This window comes from Nannospalax galili, unplaced genomic scaffold (assembly GCF_000622305.1).
Source record: "Nannospalax galili isolate Female #2095 unplaced genomic scaffold, S.galili_v1.0 scaffold1086, whole genome shotgun sequence".
Classification (NCBI taxonomy): Eukaryota; Metazoa; Chordata; class Mammalia; order Rodentia; family Spalacidae; genus Nannospalax; species Nannospalax galili.
In genome coordinates, this window is record NW_008354345.1 from 78,868 (window position 1) to 83,842 (window position 4,975).

A 4,975-nucleotide genomic window follows, 5' to 3' on the forward strand; every position below is an offset into this window, starting at 1 on the left:
ACACACACACACTCCAGCAAACATTCTCAACATGTTCTCTTTGTGGAGGTTTATAATGTATTGTGCTCGCTACTCTTTTATTATTTAATTTAAATGATCAATTGAGAAGCCGTGCTGAGCCTACTCTTGTACTACTGGTGAAGACTGAGGTTACAGATGTTGGGGGGATAATATTCAATGAACCTCTTATTATGGGAGTTCTTAGAGTTAAAGATTGAGTCCCAGAAGCCCTGAAAACATAGGCTCCACCCCCTTTCCCAATAGGCCAATTAAAAAGACAAGTGACAGCAAAAAATAGAGAAAGGTGATTTTTTTTTTTCAATGTGACCATACTGGGAAGAGAAACAAATAAAGAGGTGCAGTGACTCCCAAGTCCCTTTTAGGATACTGGTTTGAAGTTCATTTGAAATAGAGGATGGCAATTATGCATAACTGAGTAGCCCTGGTCAAAGTATGGTCCTGAGCCCCCCTTTGTTGCCTTGGCTCTGGTCTGTCTTGCAAGGTGGTCTGTAAAGTCAAACAAAGCTGGATGAACTCTCTTCTTTCTCAGCATGAGATATCAGGGGAATTCCCTTTCCTTGGGGACCATTGTTTTAAGAGGCCAAAGGGAGGGGCCAAGTGTCTTTCTTTAGAGCATATTTGCTCCTGCTAGGACAATTACATTCTGAGTGCAGCCTTATTGTGTTCTTTTATCACACCGGCAGCATGTGTCTCAGTCATGTCATGAAGAGAAAAACGATCCAGAGGAGGATGGTGCAAGAGTTTGAATACATATGGGCCTTCTAGAAGCAAGTCAGTATCACAGACTTCAAGAATTGAAGGCCGTCCTCCACCTCTCACCAGAAGGGTGATCGGTTTGTTTCTTCAGCTCAGCAAACTTGCAGATGATATGAAATCTGGTAGGGGACAGAGCCAGTGTCGATGTGCCTGCGTGGCTCAGATCAATCCCCTGAGCACTGAAGCCAGCTGTTTCTGTGGTTGGGTCACTTTTTTACTGTCACCAGCCATGTTGCCATGGTGAATATCATTGGCACATACATTCTTGACATCGAAGTCCACACTGGCCAGGAAGACCCCTCCCTCAGAGCATCATGGTGCCTTTTCACAGACTTCACATGTGCTGTAGTTTGGAACAAAGGTGACCACCATGCCAGGCTTTAGAACACCAGTCTCTGCTTGACCCAAAAGGACAGTACCAATAATGTTGATTTTGTAGGTATCTTGGAGGGGGTTTTAGTTAGCTGTGATAAAAACTATGACCAAAAGCAACTTAAGGGAGGAAAAGATTCAATTTGGCTTACACTTCCAGGTCACACTCCATCACTGAGGGAAGTCAGGGCAGGACTTCAACAGGAACTGGAACAACAACCATGGAGGAATTCTGCTTACTGGCTCTCTCATTGGCTCATGCTCAGCTGGCTTTCTTATAGAACCCAGACCCACCTGCCTAGGGATGGTGCTGCCCACAGTGGGCTGGATCACTTTCTCATCCCTCATCGATCAAGATGATCTATTCCATACATAGCCTCAAGTCATTCTGAGCTGGGAAATTCCTCAGTGTGTGACTCTAGGTTGTGTCAAGCTGATAACAAAAACGAACCAGGATAGAAGTACAGACGTAAGGTTTTGTTAGTTTGACCAGTTACTGGTGGGAAGCAATCCAGAACTTCGAACAGTATGCTTCTACTAGCTTTGCCATCCTTCTTGGTGTCTTCTCACCCCTCAAACCAACTTGGCTTCAGCATACCTTTAGCATCCAATCAGAAGCTGGCACAGATGCTGCTGTGCTAGAATTGCAGCCAACTTTCTTACAGTATGTGATGACTTCCTTAATGATTTCTTTGTATCTCTTTTGTCTGGAGAGAAGATCAGTGGAATACATTTTGATTTTTTTTAAAGGATTTTATTTATTATTTTTATTTTTTACGTGTATGCATGTATTGCCTGCGTGTAAGTAAGTGCACCTGTGTTGTGCAATGCCCACAGGGGACAGAGAGGCTGTCCAATCCCCTAGAACTGGAGTTATGGACAGTTGTTAGCTGTCATGTGGGTGCTGGGATACAAACCCAGGTCTTCTGCAAGAATGACCAGTGTTTTTAACTGCTGAGCCATCTCTCCAGCCCTGGAATACATTTTGTGAACAAGAATGAGTTTTTTCAACCCAGTGTATAAGACAGAAAGCATGCTCATTGGTGGACCCATTCTTGGAGATGCCAGCCTCAAGGGTCCCAGCCCCAGGGGCAACAATCGGGAGAGCACGTTAGCCTGAGATGTGCCTGTCATACTTCTGATTATGACTCTGTGTCCTGGGCCATCAGGAATAATCACGTAATGCTTACAGATCTCAAACTTCCACAGGGAGACATGGTTCCTGCCACCACACTCATGCTCAGAGTTCTGGTCGAAGGTCATAGGTACCATGTTTACTGATAGCCTCCTTGCTGGCTGAGTCCTGAGGTGGCACAGGGCATTACATGGGGAGAGACAGAGACCATCAGAGCAATGATTTTCAGATTATTTTAGTCAAATATAGTCCCCAATGGAATCTAACATGGAGGCTAGTATATAAAGCAAATTAGGGTTGCTTTGTTTGAAATGGGAGAAAGGGCAGTGCTGTCTGATGTTTTATAGGAAAAAGCTAAAAATATTCCTAACCCAAGGCAGCCTTTGAAACATCTCTGGGGAGCCTCAGAGCTGTAGAGGACACAGATAGAAAGTCTCTACTACAGTGCAAAGGATACTGGTTGGATTTCTTTCTATCTTATTTTATTTTATTTATTATTATTACTATTTATTATTATTATTATTATTTTTTATTGAGACTGGGTCTCTCTGTAGCTCTAGGTGGCCTGGAACTCACTGTGTAGATGGGGATGGCCTCAATATCACAGAAGTCTGCCTGTCTCTACCTCCTGAGTGCTGGGATTAAATGCTTGTGTCACCACACCCAGCTATTTTATTTTATCTTATTTTAAATTATGTGTATGTGTGTGCACATGGGTGTAGTGCCTGTGGAGGACAGAGGGGAATGTCAGATTTCTTGGAGTTTGAGTTAAGGTGGATGTGAACTCCTGGATGTGGGTATTAGGAACCAAACCCAGGTTCTCTGCAAAAGCAGCAAGTGCTCTTAATGGCTGAGCCATTCTCCAGTTCCTTGTTTGGATTTCTAGACTCGTCTTCACAGCTAGTTAGCTGGGCAACTGTATAAAATGAAGAGATGGAAGAATGTGATGAAGGCCTTTTCTGACTCTGAAACCTTAGGAATCCTCAAGACATACATGCACACGCACATATTAGGTTAGAAGTAGAAATTGATTTACAGCTATGGAAAAATTCAATTTTAATTGGTCAACATACAAAGCTTTAGATTAGCCGATAATTATTTTTCCTATTTATTCATTTTGTAAATTCCAAAAACTACAAGGCTCTAGACTCAGCTTTGATATCTAAGAACCTATTTTAATCAAATTTTGCCTGTGGGAGTTCACAGACAGCCTGTGTCTGGTGTTGGATTGATATCTCCTGTTCTCTTATAATCACTGAGCTGCAGATTCTAGGTTGCCAGCTGTAAACAAAGGAAGAAAGTTACCTTTTTGATTATTCTTGAACGAGTCTTCATTTATGCTATCTGTCCTGCCCTCTTTGATAGGATGCAGTGCTCCGAGTCACTGGGACAGCGTGAACAACGCCAGAGCCCAGGAAGGACTCTCTCTTGGATGGGCTTGTTCACAGCTAGCCGCATCAAGGCTGTGTAGGAAATTGTTGGCAGGGCATTAAGGGAAAGAGCAGGTGCCTGGGCTCTTGGTCTGAGCAGTGACCTGGAGACCCTATCCTTCAGTGTCCTTCCTCATTATTTCTACATAAATGGCAATATCAGTTACATTTCTCATTGTTGTGACGAAACACCTGATAGGAACATCTTAAGGAAGAAAGACTTCATTTTGGCTCTCAGTTCACGGATGCAGTCAGCTATGCCAGGAGCTTGAGGCAGCTGCTCACATCGCATCAGCAGTCAGGAAGGAGACAGAGATGAATGCTGGGGCTCAGTTCGCTTTCTAGTCAGTCTGGGATCTGAGCCCATGGAAGGGGGCTGCCTACAGATAGGTTGGGTCTTCCAACTTCAGTTGACCTAATCTAGATATTCTCTCACAGGCATGCCTCTTTAGTGATGCTAGATCCTGTGCAGCTGGTAATCAAGATTAAAGATCACAGGCAACATGCACTGTCCTAGTGTTCGTGGGTGAGGCACAGCAGCATGGGGATCTTTTTCCACCTTATTGAGTTCAAACAGGCAATGTTACATTTAAAAAGTTTCAAGACAACTGCTTCACCAGGTAGATCCTCTTGGGTAACTGGAGGTTTTGCTGGTGGTGGTACGGGAGGTCAAATTGCACCAAAGGCTGCCATTCCCCAATGAATCAAAAGCTCTCACTCCCCTCGGCTGTTTGTTCATTTCCCCAGAGACGCTCAGCATTCAAAATTCCCCGGAAGTTCTTTTTCCCACAGGACTCCACATTTGGTCCAAGAGAGAAATACTCCTGCCCCGCACTCATACACAATTCCCAGAAAGCTGCTACCCTCACAGACCCTTTGGCCAGCCTCTTGCCCTGTGTTCCCAACAGCACAGACTGTCCCCTCCTTTAAAAATACCTGTTTCCTGGCTTGGGGTGAAGGGCCAGACAATTCTCGGAAAACTCTTAAAAAAAAAAAAAAACCTCTGGGTTTCCTTGGTGATGAATGGTCACTGTGTGGACATTTAACTACGGATAATTTACCATGTTTCACACTATGCTTTGTGACTTCTGTGTTAGACTCCAGTAATTCTAACTTAGAGGAAAAACAGCCAAGTTTTATTATGTAAGCACTAAAAATAATGTAACAAATCCCCTTCCTAATTTCCAGCTCCCATCCAGCCTATACTTTCACGGAATATCTTTTTTTTTTTTTTTTTTCAAAGATTTATTTTTATTGATGT